This window comes from Setaria italica, chromosome III (assembly GCF_000263155.2).
Source record: "Setaria italica strain Yugu1 chromosome III, Setaria_italica_v2.0, whole genome shotgun sequence".
Lineage (NCBI taxonomy): Eukaryota > Viridiplantae > Streptophyta > Magnoliopsida > Poales > Poaceae > Setaria > Setaria italica.
In genome coordinates, this window is record NC_028452.1 from 42,463,919 (window position 1) to 42,480,792 (window position 16,874).

The following is a 16,874-nucleotide window of genomic DNA, read 5'->3' on the forward strand; positions in this document are numbered from 1 at the left end:
TTGCAGCTGCTGTTCATGCTGCTGTCTGCTGCAGCCAGCCAGCACCACCAACGAGCCCTATGTGATATATAAACCCGGTTTCTTAAAAAAAAGATAATCAGGGCTGCGGGAAATCGAGGATGGGATCGCACAACCATCCCCGCCCCCGCGAGACCCGACGGCGGCATATTTTCCCCCGTTTGAATTGGGGCCCGTTGCCATCCCTACTGCTGGTAACCTAAAATGTCGAGAAGCTTCACTGATTCACTGCCCTGCTCGTCCGCAAGCACCGAGGGCGAGGAGACAGACCAACCTGTAGATGGGTCGCCGCCGCCGGAGACCCCCTCCTCCTCCCGTCGCTCCTTGCCTCTCCTCACATTCTCCTCCCCACTGTATCTCACATTCTCCCTCCCTACTGTACAATCTAACACCCGTCATCCCTCTCTCAGTCACCACTCGCAGCGGCTACCACGCGGCACGGCTGCTGCATAGTGATTGAGCTCGTCACGGGGAGTGGCGAAGGACCGGCAGGAAAGCAGCGGCTGACGGTGCGCCGGTGGTGAGCCACATTAGGGGCGGCCCGTCAGTCATAGCTTGGTTTGAGATTATCAGCCCTTGTTGGTCTTCTGCTCGATGAAATGCCGCCTCCACCACCAACTTGGCTCTGCCGATTGTTGAGCTCATGCTCTCTGCCTCCTCCTTTGCCGAGAATATATTAGCACGCAGTGGCAGCATCACCTGGTGTTGGTAGATTGCTCGATTTTTCTTGTTTGTGCAGTAACTATCAATCAACCAATAAGATTGCTACCGTCCCGGTATGTTGCTACAGGAATTGCAGGAACAGAAGCATCACACGGGCCATTCAGTTAAGCATCAGGATTGTTGTATATTTCCAGCGAAAGGTTCCTTTCTTTTATCAATTTCTGCAGTTATTTTTTTTAAACTTGGGTGGCTCTACGGCCTTTTATTACCATCACCAAATTCCGCTATATAGCAGATCACTTGCACATTTACAGAATCGGGAAGAGGACCAGTCCATATGCATGATTGTTCCAAATCCCAAAGTAAATCCAAGCTTGCAAGCTCGTGCGTAGACGAGTTAGTACAACATGGAATAAGAGAAACAGCTAAACACACAAACTCATTAGCTAACAGGTTTCGGATATCCCTGAAAATCACTCCACAAGGAGCACGATCATGAGCATCACATGTAATAGCTTCCTTTAAAACACTTGAGTCAACCTCCAGCTGCGCATGGGAGATGCCATACAATTCTGCTGTCTCCAATGCCTTGAGGCAGCTAACTGCTTCCGCCATTAACGCGTCATGAAGCTGACCAACATTGCCTGCACCTGCCAGCACGTGTTCACCTGTGTAATCTCTGATAATGAAGCCCTAGGCGCCATTCTTAGTTTCCTGCACAAAAGCTCCATCAGTATTGATTTTCAGGACACCTTGGGGAGGTCTGAGCCATCTCGATTGTAACCTAGCAGCCGGTCTGATTTTCATTCTTGGCAATTCCAGCAGCCCCGCCATCTCTAAGATTGAGTGACAGATATTATGTATATTTTGAATTGGATCTCCAGCATTTACCTTGTTTCTGACATCCCACCACTTCCACAGCAAGAGGCTAACCTTACAGGCCAAGCTTTGTTCAAGTTGCAGCACATTCCAAACAAAATCCTTTGCTGATTTGGCTGACAGCAAAACAAAGCGTGTTTGTTCCATTTCCAAGAGACGCCAACATCTCTTTATTAGCTTGCATTTTAGAAAACAGTGACCCCCGTCCAAATCAAAACGCAGGCACATCGGACATCTCGTGTCAAGAATAACCCCTCTCTGTTTGATGTTTTGCTTCAGTGGTAAGCTGTTGTGAGCCAGGCGCCAAATGAAAAGGCGTACCTTTGGAGGACATGGCAGCTTCCACAATTTCTTCCACTTCTGTGCTTCGTGATCTCCCTCCCGATTGCACAAGCTACTTTCTCCTTGCTGGTTCTACCGCTGGTGCTTGTCTTCATCTACTAACACATGGTATGCTGACTTGACCGAAAATATCCCCTTCCTGTCATGGTGCCAGGCAATAACATCATCCCTGCCGAGGCGCACCAGAATCGACAGAATATTTGGAACGTCTTCTTCCTAAAAACATTTCACGCACAAGTTGGGCATGTTCCAGTAATCGGATCGATGTGTTCTTCAACCTTTGAGAGTAGCATCGAACCCCGTGGTGTTCTTGGTCAGCCGGATATACCTGTTGGGATCCAGGGATCATCCCAAATTCTCACTTGGGACCCATCACCAATCCGCCAGATCAAACCATTCTTCAAAACTTTAAATCCCTGAACAATGCTGCGCCAAGTATAAGAAATTCCTGACCCCTCGGACAACCGCAAAAGGTCACCATTTGGGCAATACCGGGCTGTGAGTAATCTCGCACATAAAGACTCCGGGTTTTGCAAAATGCGCCAAGCTTGTCTCGCTAGCATAGCAAGATTGAAAAGATGCAGGTCCCTGTAGCCCATACCGCCCTCATCTTTCTAACTTGTCAAAGTCTCCCAAGACACCCAATGCATTATTTTCCTTCTCCATTTGAGCCCACCAGAAACGGCAAATCATGATACTAATCTCATCCGCCAATGACTTTGTGATATCAAAACAAGCCATCGCATAGCTTGGAATTGCTTGGGCACCGCTTTTATAAGAGTTTCTTTTTTGGACTTTGACAAAAGGTTCTCCTTCCAGCCATGTATGCACTTCTAGATTCTGTCTTTTAGATATGCAAATGTTTGTGTCCTTGAACGACCCATATAGACAGGCAAGCCAAGGTACCTGTCCATTCTCACCCTCTGTGCAAGACCGAGTGTGGATAGGAATTGATCACCTGATATTTAACTTGTGTTCTTACTGAAAAGTATAGAAGACTTGTCTTTGTTTATTATCTGACCCGAGCATGCCTCATACACTTGGAGCACATATTGCAGATAATTTGCATTCTCATGGTTTGCTTTTAAGAGAAGCAAAGCATCATCTGCAAAGAGCAAGTGAGTAATGCTGGGCGCATTAGCACATATACTGATCCCCTGCAGCCTCCCGCCTTCCTCCGCTGCATTCAACATTGATGAGAAACCCTCAGCACATAAAAGGAACAAATACGGGGACAACGGGTCACCCTGCCGCAACCCCCTCGTTGGCTGAATTTCTTCTGTGAGTACACCATTCACCTTAACTCTATAAGTCACCGTAGAAATACAGCACAAGATCAAATTGACCCATCGCCGGCTGAAACCCATCTTCAACATATTTTTCTCCAAATAGTTCCATTCCACTCTATCATACGCTTTGCTCATGTCTAGCTTCAGTGCAGCAAAGCCCTCACCCCCGGTCTCTTATTCTGCAAGTAATGAGTCATCTCATAAGCTATCAGGACATTATCCGAAATGAGCTTGCCCGGGACAAAAGCACTCTGGTTTTGAGAGATGATCTCAGGAAGAATTAACTTGAGCCGATTGGACAAAACTTTGGAGATGATCTTGTATATGACATTACAAAAACTTATTGGCTGTAGGTCTTTTAGCCGCTCAGGATTTTGCACCTTAGGAATCAACACCACCACCGTCTCATTCCATTTTCCCGGCATGCTGCCATCATTTAGGAAAGTGAGAACTTCCCTCACCACATCCGCCCCCACAATGCTCCAATGCTTCTTGTAGAAAAGAGACGACATGCCATCTGCCCCCGGAGCTTTAAGGTCCCCGATGGCATCAAGACCTTGGCGCACCTCCTCCTCTGTGAAATCACGTAGCAGCTGATCGTTCATCTCATTTGAAACCACCTGCTTGACATGCTGGAGGAGTTCATCCATACAGTCACCTGCATTTATGGTAAATAAATTTCTATAGTAATTAGTAATTAGTGTTGCAGCTCCCCATCTTCCTCCACCACACTCCCGTCATCCTGCACCAATTTCTGCAGTTATTTTGGTTGTGTGCTCAACTGAACACGAATTTTATTGCTATAACTGCTTCTGTAGGTGGACTTGCATTGCTCTTAGCAGATGCGGTTACAATTTTATAAAATTCCTTTCATACTCTAGAAGGATACATGCTCTGCTTCTGATGTACTACTACTTAAAAACTATATCATTTGCATTCCTTCTAAAGGAATTACATATCATGCGTTTGATAGAATCCCCTTAGTATATGTATTCCTTCTAAATGGTATGTCCTGTCATCTAATCCTACATCCAAATACATTAGTTATGGCTAAAAGTTTATTCCTTCTAAACAGTATGTCATGTCATTTAATCCTACACCCAAATTTGTGCCTAGAATGAACACTAGTTATGTATGGCTAAAAGTTTCCATTTGTGGTTGCCAGAGATATTACCTCTTCCTACAGTTTTCTTATTTGATTTCCCCAGTAAATCTCATTGCTGCATCAATGGCACTTTTGCAATTTGGTGTAGAGTTCTAAGCATTCAAATTTGCTTGGCCTGTTTCTCCCAAATGAAAAAACAGTTGTTCTGATATAAAAAGTGGTCTAGGGAAGTTTCTGGAGCAGCTGCTATGCAGTTTATATAGTTATATAACAAACTACTATTTTACAGTTGTGGCCCTTATTCATGTGATAGCTCATTGGCATAGCTGCTTACTATTGTGTTCATACTGATTGTGCATGAGTCAGCTTATGTACTAATTATTTCCCCATTTTTATGGAAAAAATTTCTCTTCCCTGAAAATGGGTGCATCAGGAAAGTAAGCATACCTATTTTTCTCATAGAGTAGCTTCATATATTTCTGTTGGAGTACAACAAAATTGTTGCTGATTGCATTTAAGTACAATATATGTTCCACTCTTTTCTATTTTTTGAATCCTAGATACATTTATCCTCTGAACCATGTATGAGAAAAAAAACTTAAATTTCATTTTCCCCTATATATGTGACTAAATTACTGCTTTGGTGGATCCACATTAACCTTCTGTTACCTAAAATTTTGGTAAAAAAAAAAAGCCCTGCTCCTATATGATTCTTTGCTTCTTTGTTTTGGGCTCACTTGCATCACATAGCCCTCAATCTTTGACAATGGGCCTTTCCCTTAATACCAGAGCATTTGAATCATCTATAGATTATTGCTGCGAGGGCTTTTTAAAGTGCTCAAGAAAATGCATCAAGAAAATGCATCAGTGCAAGATAAATATATGTACGCTTAAGATGTTCAGAATTGTAGCATCGTATAGTTACATTATGCAAATCTCTGTAGTTGTGCTAATTGTTTTATGCCACATTGATTAGTAAATCACCTACTGTTTACTTTTGAAAACCATACATCCCTTTTCGGTAGAAGCAAACAGGATCTTTTTATACTTATCTATTTTGAGATATCAGTCCAAGTTATTTGTTAAGAAAAAGAGAAGAGTTTTCTTAGCAAAAACATTATTTGCTCTTTTTTTTGGAATAACAATGTTAGACTCTACTAGGCAAATGTTATGGCAACTTCAAATTCACTTAGAAAGATGCAACATAAAGGCACTCCTTATCAGTTATCGCAGTTGATGATCCAATTGGAATAGCCTATAGTTTCATTGTTGCAATCTGTGTCAAGTATTTCTTACTAGCAATACTCCTTTTATTGTTTATGTAAGCATACAAAGCTGCTAAGAGAGGTAACTGCCACATGAAGGAGCAACGTTTTTTGTCAACTTCAATGGAATATTTTACTAATCTACGCCTTCATTCGAAAATGTGGATATGGCACATTCTAACCAACTTCTGTTTCTTTCTGTTTGTACATATAAGTTGTTTAATCGACACTAGATCTTTGGAAAACAGACTTCTGATGTGCTTTAGTGCACAAAATGTAGACCATATGTTTTTGATGTACCTCCTCTTGTTCACATCTTAAAATACCAGACACTACATGCCACGGTGAAGCATGCAGTAGTCATGAAGGAAGCAAAGCTTTGGACATGATTATGCATTACACCAATCTAAAATGGTGTGCAAAAATCAATTCATTATGTCATAATAGTGGGAACGGTACATATGCTCTGCGATAGCGCCAACAAAAGCATGAGTCCTACGGGTGAGCCAAAGGCGCGCCAGGGTTCTAGTACAGGACATTAGAACGAGAAATAGAGGACGACTCAGGAGATGGATATGGATTCCGGAGGAATATTTCTTTACTTTTTTGGCTTAGGATCATGCAGGTGGCTTGACATATAAGTTAACTTTCTACTCCCTCCGTATCAACATATTTGTCGCTATTGACCTTTTCTTATAACGTTTGACCATTTATCTTATTCAAAAATTTAATTGCAGATGCACGAAAAGATAAGTCATGCTCAAAATATCTATAATGGTAAAGTAAGTTACAAATAAAATAAATGATGTATACTTACATAATTTTTTGAATAAGATGAATGGTCAAACATCGTGACTAAAAGTCAACAACGACAAATATTTTGATACGTAGGTAGTACTTTTTTTATATACGCTAAATCTCTCCAATGCTAAGTAATACATTACCTCTGTTTTTTGAACAGCTATACATTGCCTGCGTGACTCTTTTTATGTGGTACGGAGGTGTTTAATATATACTTTATAAATGGTCACTGCCATCAGATGTTAGTTCTATCTGCTTGTGTGTCTTTGATCACTAGCTCATACCTACTACTAGCGGGTACCTTTATAATTTTGATTGCATAGTGTTTTCGTGATTCATCATGGTTATTCTTTGGTTCCCACTTGTACCTGCAGAATTGTTCTTTCAAGAGATATGTTTGAATTTAGCTAAGTTGGTGAGTGTTGGCGCAGACGCATATACAGATTTTTTATCATATTTGCTCCTTGTCAACCGGTTGAAATGTTGACTATCAATCGACGCTATCAACAGAAGGACGCGGGCCTAGAACATCAATGCAGAGACGTTGGATTTGATTGATAGAAAAGCAAAATATCAATAAGTTGACAAGGAGACAGATTCTTTTTTTATACGATTATCTGTTCTGGAGATTATCGCTAAAACCCTCGATTATTTATATAATTTCCTGGTTATTATTGCGACGGAACATCAATTTAGCGACCGCCACACTTCACAAGCTATAGGCACAACGTGAAATTAACCATGGAACACGGCAGATGACAAGACACAAACTTCAGGTACCAAACATTTAGTAGGGCACGTGATGAACTATGTAACTATATAGCAGATAGGATACCCAGCTTCATGTTACAAACTGCCACATACAAGTGAGCCAGCCATATAGATACATCATATACATATAATAGATAATAAGAACTCCATACAAGTCCATTGCACCTGCATGATGTCAACCATTTGTCAGGATCAGGGATTGGGATTTCATTTTTTGAATTTTTTCGGTCCCTTCCAAAACACCGAATTTCGACAAATTTTGACCGAAATTTGGATAAAAAAGTGTATGTTTCCGTGAAGGGAGTGAAATTTCCGGCATATAGTAATTTCGGTCACTACCAAAAAGATCAAAATTTCATGAAATTCACGAAATTTCGGCCAAAATTTTAAACACTGGTCAGGATAGGGAAACTACTTCTTGTCAGGGTAGTAGCACCTATAAAGGCCCTTGGCTGAACAGTAAATGGTTTGGAGGGTGAAAGCCAACCCTACCAGCGAAGGAACGAAAGCAGCGGCAACAACTGCAGACACCGGGTGGTCGGGCGAAGGCACGTAATCATGCCCCCGCCGCCAATGCAGGGACCTCTTGCTGGAAAACCTGCAGGGGAAGCAGAGGGTTTCATCACTTCCATTATTGGAAAAAGTAGAATAGTGCATGGTGAACTGTTTGATTGCAATCTGCTCATAAGGGGGTGTTTGGGAGGAGGGGGCTAAACTTTAGCCCTGTCATATCGGATGCTCGGATACTAATTAGAAGGACTAAACATAAGCTAATTACAAAACTAATTGCAGAACCCCTAGGCTAAATCGCGAGACGAATCTATTAAGCCTAATTAATCCATCATTAGTGAATGGTTACTGTAGCACCATATTATCAAATCATGGACTAATTAGGCTTAATAGATTCATCTCGCGATTTAGCCTAGGGGTTGTGTAATTAGTTTTGTAATTAGTCTTGGTTTAATACTCCTAATTAGTGTCCAAACATTCGATGTGACGGGGGCTAAAATTTAACCCCCTCCTTCCAAACACCCCCTAAATCGTAATGCGCTTACTGTTCCATCTTCCCAGCAGGGGCCTTGATAGATGATCGTCCCACATCCTTGAGATGAAAGCACATGATTTCGCCACTGGCCCTGCAACACACATGATCGCGAATGAGACTATAATGAGCAGCATAGAGCCATAGACGACAACCAGCTGAGATTTACTAACTCGGATAAAAAATCCCTTACCGTGTGCACCACGGCCTACACCCATAGCCTGGGTGGCCGCAGATCAGATGGGCTCGGTGGTGGAAGCATACACTTGTGCGGCACGCGGCGGCCGACCTCCGGAAATAGCCCGGAAGACAAGCCGGAGCGCCCACCGTGGAGCACCTTCGCCAACATCGCCGCCGCCACCGCCATCACCTTCTCCTCGCGTGCCCTGTTCCCTTCTCTCTCTCTCTCTCTCTCTCTCTCTCTCTCTCTCTCTCGATCTTTTCTTTCTCAACAGATCGATATATGTATCCGGGAGGGACGAGGGAGGGAGGGCTTATCGACTACGATCGCCCCGCGCAAAGAAGGTGAAGGACCGAAAGGGCGATCAGGGAGGGTGAATAAGAGTCTATAACAATTATCAACGAGAATAAGGTCTATGTCCCAAACGCAACCCAAAGCACACTGCGCGTTGTATGGTCAAGATGATGTAAGTGAACTCGTGACAAGCTCACCCTAGGAACGATAAGAGAACGCTCAAATCACAGTGGAAACATAGCATGAATCGACTCCATCAAATTTGCACATATGAGACAAAGCAAAGATACTATTAACCACTTACTAAACTAGGCATGGAAGGACTAGCAATAAACTAGGCATGATTAGTAAGACAAAATACTAAACAAGGTGTCAAAGATTAATTAGCAAAGTGCAAGAACTTAATCAGTAACATATTAACATGATTAGTAAGTGACAGTTCTAATTAAGAAGCTAAACAAAAGAATAGAGACTAAGGCCCTTTTTGGCACGGCTCCACTCCATAACTCCAGCGACTCCAGCAAAAAATCCAGCCAAACACGTCAACTCCAAAACTCCATGGAGCTGCCAACTCCATGGAGCTGTAGTGCAAATGGGGCTGGAGTTTTGGAGCACCCTTTTTGCTGCTCCAAAATGTCCTCTTTTGAACCTCCTCGTGGAGTTGGTGGGTAATTACCCACCACTGCCACTGATTACACAAAAATAACGTTTCATCTATTTGCCTCTTTCTTTTTATTCTCCCGTGCACCTCTGTTTCTTTCCGTTCTCCCGTGAGTTCACCCGCCCGCGCCTGGATCTGCGTCGGCGGCTAGGGTTGCGCCGGCGGCTAGCCTCGCCGCCGCCGTAGCCCCTGCCGGCGGCCGGAGACAGCGCCCCACCGCCGCCGCAGGTCGGCGGAGCCCTGCCGCCAGGCGCCTTGGCCCGACGCCTGTCCGCCCGCCCGCCTAGCCCCACCGCCAGGCGCCCCTAGGCCCATCGGCGGCCGGAGCACCCCCCTGCCGAGCCCCGCCGCCGGCTTTCGCGCCCCCTCGCCGAGCCCCGCCGCCGGCCTTCGCGCCGCTCTGCCGAGGCCCGTCGCCGGCCGCTGCGCCCGAGGCCGCCCATGTCGCCCCGCCGCCGAAGGCCACCGCCGGCTACAGTGCCCGACCGCCAGTTTGCCCCGCCGCTGAAGGTCCCCCGCCGAAGGTATGGTTCCTGAACTATTTTTTTAAGTAAAATCAGAGGATTAGGTGTGATTGTACATGTACATGTAAAAGTTGGTTTGCTGCCGTTGGGGAAAGCATATCTGGTGGCACAAGTCATCTCGGTCTACTTGTGAGGCCAATTATGTTCGTGAAATTCATCTTCTGCTCAAAGCAGTTACTGTTGCTTTTTGTAAGTGACCTGTTTTGAGGTGAACCAATGCCTAAATCTAGTGATTCTGATTTATCGAGTAAGGTTTCACTTTGTGTTAACTAAAGCTGATAACCTAAGCAGACTAGATTGCATACCTAAGTACAAAGTAATACATAATGTTTGGGAAATGTTTCTCTTTACTTTTGATATGCGCAATCTCGAGTGCTGTGTGTGTATGAAATTGATATACTCCATTGCTGTGTGTGTATGAAATTGATATACTCGAGGCCTTCTAATATGAAATTTGTGAGTTCGATAGATGCCTGAAATTGATTGGAATTCGGAGAACACTCGAGTGCTGTGTGTGTTGTTTGCCGAACAAGTTGAAAAAGGAAATTGGCCAAACACACACTTGAATGCACTTGGTTATGCTGAGGTTGAGAAAGGGTTCAAGGAAAGGACTGGAATTGTGGCTACCAAGGATAAGATCAAGAACAAATGGGACAAGTTGAAGGAAGATTTCAAGGCATGGAAGAAACTAATGCTAAGGTAAACAGGGACTGGTTGGGATGCTATAAAGAAGACTATTGCTATGGATGATGAATGGTGGAAAAAAGCTAGAGCTGTAAGTTGGTTAAAAAATTTCCTATATTTTTTTCCATATGTCAAACCTGTTGGTAATACTTATAATAATATTATGTGCTTATTTCAGGACATTCCGGGTTGTGGCAAGTTCAAAAAGAAGGGTCTTGAGAATGAAGATGAATTAGCCAAGTGTTTTGCTGACATTACTACTATTGGTATTGATCATTGGTCTCCTCATGTTGTTAATGTTGAAGCAACAGAAAATGTTGATGTGACACAAGATGAGGCAACCAATTTTGAGCCAGAAGGTGATGATTTCATTCCTGAAATACAAGAGGAGTATATTGGTATTTCTCCTTCACCTGCGAGTGGCAAGAGACTGGCAAGGCATGTTGACAGGAGTGGTAAAAAAGCGAAGTCTGGAAATGCACTCCTAATTCAAGAAGCTGTAACAAGTATGGCAAGTTCAGCCAATGAATATGTTTCGAAGAGACATGGAAAATATTCTATTGAGGAAGTAATGGAGGTTGTGATTGCTTGTGGGGCCGGTTATGATAGCAATGAACATTACATGGCGTCTGAACTGTTTGTGAAGAAGGAGCAAAGGGAGATGTTCATGACCTTGCCTACTAATGAGATTAGGTTCAATTGGCTTAGAAGGAAGTACAATGATAAATATGAAAAGTAGAAATTGGCTTAGTGAGAGTGATGTCATTTGTGTGTGCTACTATTTTATTTTTATTGCATGTGTGGTACATTTAATTTTATTGCATTTTATTTATGTATGACAGTTGTATCTTACATTTCATTTATGTCAATGTTCACAGATGTCTTCAAGTGAGTCTGATGAATCTAGTGATTCTGATGGTGAATATTTTTTTAAAATGGTTGAGAGCTGTGGTAAGCTAACACAAAGTTATCATGACTCATATATGGATAAGGCACCGCCGAGATTTATATTTTCACAACAAAGTGGAATGGGTTGGTTGATGGAGACGGTAAACACTCCAAGGGAGTGCCATCGAATGCTTCGGATGAATGAGGTTATTTTTCAGGATCTTCATGATGTGTTGGTTGAGAGGTACGGATTAAAACCATCGAAGCACGTGAATACTCATGAAATGTTGGCCATTTTTCTATTCACATGTGGTGGGTGTGAGTCAAATAGAAGAGGACAAAATAAGTTCAAACACTCAGGTGAAACCATTAGTAGAAAATTTCATGAAGTTCTAAATTGTGTGGTTGCCATGGCACAAGATTTCTTGAGACCAACAGATCCTAATTTTCGCAATGTGCACAAGAGGATTAGGAATGACAAGAGAGCATACCCACACTTTAAGGATTGCATTGGTGCACTTGATGGAACCCATATTCGTGTGTATTTATCACCTGAAGAACAAGTGACATATATTGGTAAGACTGGAATTGCAACTCAAAATGTGCTTGCCGTTTGTGATTTTGATATGCGCTTCACCTATGTGGCTGCGGGTCAACCAGGTTCTTTGCAACACTAGTGTATTGTACCATGCATTGGAAGTAGATGTAAATGTCTTTCCACATCCTCCTCAAGGTAAAGATTTTTTCTTATGTTCCTTTTCATATTTGTATGCACAAACTTATCTTATTTTACATATGTGTAGGCAAGTACTATGTTGTAGATGCGGGCTATCCTAATCGTCCGGGGTATCTGGCTCCATACAAGGGTGAAAGGTACCACTTACCCGAGTGGCATCGTGGTATGGAACCAAATACTCCAAAAGAGAAGTTCAACCGTATACACTCATCTGTTCGCAATGTTATTGAGCGGTCATTTTGAGTATTAAAAATGAAATGGCAAATCCTTTACAAGATGCCCGGTTATTCCATGGTCACACAAAAGAAGATTGTTGCTGCTACTATGGTTCTACACAATTTCATACGTGACCATGCTAGCGTTGATGTGGACTTTGCTAATTTTGATAGAGATCCTACCTACATGCCTACTATTCCGGAAAGATACAACAAGTATGCCGTGTCTCAACATGCCTCCGATGGATCAACTTCGGAATCAAGCTTTGTGACTATGGACACCTTTCGTGATAGTATGACTACATCAATTGCCCTAACATGGAATTAGTGCAATGATTATTGTAACGACCTTATTTTGGAACTATGAATTTATTTTAAAATTTTAAATTTTTGGAACATGTAATTTATTATTATTTTGGACTTCAATGCATGTACTTTCATTTTATATTTGTGATAAGTAGTTCAAGTCGAACCAAGGGCAAGAAAGGCAATCTACCCTCAAACTCCTCTTTTCTGGAGTTGGTTACACCCTCCCAGCCAAACACCCTCACCAGACAGCTCCAACTTAGGCCCGTACATCATGCATGGCAAGTGGGCCGACCGCACCAGGCCTCCAAAATTTTGGGGCCCCCATGTGTACGTGAGTATGTGACCTACTGACCTGTCAATCTCTCTCTGGTGGCCTCTATTCCTGCCTGCATGCGAGTATGCGACCAGGCCTGCATGGTTGCATGCAACTTTTTATGTTTTTAGCCTGGGCCCTAGAGATTGGAGAATCTGTTGCCGTGTTGCCGGACCAGGACCGTCCGATCTGATCATCCGAATCATCCGATACTGATTAGCAGCCTAGCAGGCCTGGCCTGCCGCTGCCGCCTGCCGATTATTCTAATTTCTAAATCTAATCGCCAGAGCGCCGCCGGCCGCCGCAATCTCGCCGAGTCACCGAGCTGCATGCGAAATTGCGCTGTCGCAATCAAGCCTGCATGCAGTGACTCCACCTGCCTCTAACCATCTGACGGCAGGTCTTCTCCACAACAGACCAACAGCACAACAGAACTACAAAAGGCAAAAGCTACCGCCAGGTAATGTAATGCTAGGTGACCGGCTCTATGATTTGTGTGCAATTGGGTCAATAATTTGTTAAATGTTAATTTAGCTTTGTTGCTTTGTAATTCATGAAACAGGGAGTCCTATTTATTTATCATCATATCATGTCTTCTAGAAATAGAAAATATGAGTCAGGTAATGAAAAGCGCAAGAAGAAACAAAGGCTTGAACAATTTGCTCGGACTCAAAAGGGTGTCTTGATAGATTTGTTGTTAAGAACTGTCAAACTAGTGCACAAGATGAAATTCCTGAGGCACATAGTGATGGAAATCACGGTGATAACACAGACAACGTTGAGCTCACACTTTAGGAACTGAATCAGTGCAAGTTAATCCCAACAATGCGGATGGTGTTGATGCTACCCTTGATGGATCAGCTAGTATTGAAAGTGACAATGATTTGAGGGTTCCTTTTCAGCCTAACATATTTGATCCAAGATATTGGGATGGACTAGATCAAAAACAGGTTGATATTTTGGTCCAAAAGGGTCCTAAAAGGGACTTGTATATTCAGAAAGGTCCTAAAGATAGGATATCAAGGAGGTTTTATGCAGCATTATATACTAGAATTTTATCAAATGGGGAAACTTGTGATAGAGAATGGCTGGTATATTCCAAAGAGCTTGATAGAGTATTCTGTTTTTGTTGCAAGTTATTTAGAAAGGGGTATTTAAGGAGTCAGCTAGCAAATGAAGGTCTGAGTGATTGGTCACATGTTGGCACTCGACTTAAAGATCATGAAACTAGTGCAGATCATATTACAAATATGGCTTCTTGGTATGACATGCGTCTCAGATTTGATAACAACCAAACTATTGATAAAGTTGCTCATAGAGAAATTGAGAAGGAAAAGGAACATTGGAGGAAGGTTTTGTTCAGAATTATTTTGATTGCAAAATTCCTTGCAAAGCATAACTTAGCATTTCGTGGCACCAATAGCAAGCTGTATCAGGACAGCAATGGCAATTTTCTAGGCATGGTTGAAATGATGGCTGAATTTGATCCGGTTATGCAGGAGCATGTTCAACGCATAACAAATGATGATATCCATACACATAACCTCAGTCATGGCATCCAGAATGAGGTAATACATTTGCTTGCTGCTTCTATCAGGTCTAAAATAATTAGAAAAATAAAGGAATCAAAATATTTCTCAGTTATCCTTGATTGTACCCCTGATATAAGCCACCAAGAACAAATGTCTTTGATCATAAGATATGTTGACACATCTTCAGATTCTATTTGCATTGAGGAATCATTCTTAGGTTTTCTGGATATTAATGATACTACAGGCCAAGGGTTATTTGATGTTTTACAAAATGAATTGAAGAATCTTGACCTTGATATAGACAATGTGAGAGGACAAGGATAAGACAATGGATCAAATATGAAAGGGAAAAATATAGGGGTACAAAAGAAAGTTTTGGAGATCAATCCTCGAGCCTTTTATTCTGCTTGTGGCTGTCATAGTCTTAATTTAGCACTATGTGATATGGCAAAGAGTTGCGGTAAAGCAAAAGATTTTTTTGAATCATACAACGTATCTATACAATATTTGGTAAGTCCACTAAGAGATGGCAAATTTTAAAAGATAACATATCAGGATTCACTCTCAAGCCATTGTTAGCAACTCGTTGGGAGAGTCGTGTTGACAGTGTCAAGGCTATAAGGTTCCAAATGCAGGATATACGAGAAGCTTTACTGGAAGTGTCAGATACTGATAATGATGCAACAATATGTAGTGAAGCTAAATCCTTGGCGACCAATGAGCTTGGTGACTTTGAATTTATAGTGGCAATAGTTATCTAGTATGAAGTATTATCTGCCATTAATTTGGTCAGTAAACAATTACAAGCAAAGGATATGCTTATTGATATTGCTATTGAGAAAGTGCAGGGGTTGCTTTCATTCTTCACTAAGTATAGAGAAACTGGTTTTCCAAATGCATTAGAATCTGCAAAAGAAATTGCACGTGAGATGGATGTTGAACCAACATTCCGTACCAAGCGTAAAATCAAAAGGAAACGGCAATTTGATGAGGCACGTGAAGATGAATCTATTGCTTCACAATCTACAGAGGAGTTAATTAGAAGCAATTATTTTCTATCCATTGTTGATCAAGCTATTGCTTCACTTACAAAGAGATTCGAACAATACCAGGGATACGAAAAAACTTTTGGTTTTTTGTTTACTTCAAAGAAATTATGCTCCTTAGATGACAAGAGTCTGTTGTCTTCTTGTGCTAATCTTGAGGCTGCACTTAAGAGTGGTGACCATTCTGATATGATGGCAAAGAATTACATGTGGAGTTAAAGTTCCTCCAAGATTTCATTCCAAAGGAAGACATGGGCCCTCTTGATATTCTGAAGTTTGTGAAACGGATGGGCTGTTTTCCTAATGCCCTTGTTGCATACAGAATTTTGTTAACTATTCATGTAACAATTGCATCTGCAGAACGAAGCTTTTCCAAATTGAAGTTGCTAAAGACCTACATGCGCGGTACTATGAAACAAGAAAGGCTAAATAGATTGGCGACAATTGCGCTTGAAAATGATCTTCTAGAGAAGATTAAGTATGAAGATATAATTGAAGATTTCATTTCGAAGAATACTAGACGAATGATGTTTTTTAATGGAAGCTAAGAAGTTATCAGTAAGTAAGATTCGTCATTTAATCGTTTTGTACAAATACTTATGGTATTACACGAGGAAGTCTACGTGCACTTTAGTTTTTTGCATTTTATAAATATAGGCCCCACTTTATGTTTTGCACCAGGGCCACAAAAACATAGGTACGGGCCTGCTCCAACTCCACCCAGAGCTGGCTCCACCTGGAGTTCTGGAGTGCAGCAACTCCACCCAGAGTTGGAGTCATGTCAAACAGGGCCTGACAAGTCAAGTTCCAAGAATTAACCTCGCTACTTCGCTGTCAGCCTGCTGGCTTGCAACCTGCGCCAGGTGCGATGGCCTCCCCCGCTTTGCTCCTGTTGGGCCGGTTGGCCTGGCTGCTGGGCCTCTAGCGCTGCTGCCTGGGCCGCCAGGCTTGTCTGGCCCGCGAGGCAAGCAGCTGGCCTCCCACTCCTGGGCCTGCAACCTGGTGAAGCACTCCCCTGGTGTAGCTAGGCCGCGACTTACCAAGCCAGCCTGCTGCTCGTACACGTGCTGGCCTGATCCGCTTGCTGCTTCCCTGTCACCTGCGCACAAGAACAGGAAAGGAACGAAGAACAGAAACAAGGCACACAAGAACAGCAAAGAACAAAGAACACGCTCCACTTCGAATCACAAGAACTCCTTCGATACTCCCCGAATCAAGATAAAACTTGAGACAAGGATGCAATACCACTAGAGGAAATAGATCCATAAGACAAATCTCAAAAAGCTCAAGCATTCATCGTAAATTTTGGAGAAAAC

General features: G+C 42.5%; 1 pseudogene; it reads left to right on the forward strand.

The window, feature by feature from the left end:
• Positions 1-10,304: 10,304 nt before the first annotated feature.
• LOC101755797 lies at positions 10,305-16,106 on the forward strand (annotated as a pseudogene).
• Positions 16,107-16,874: the final 768 nt, after the last annotated feature.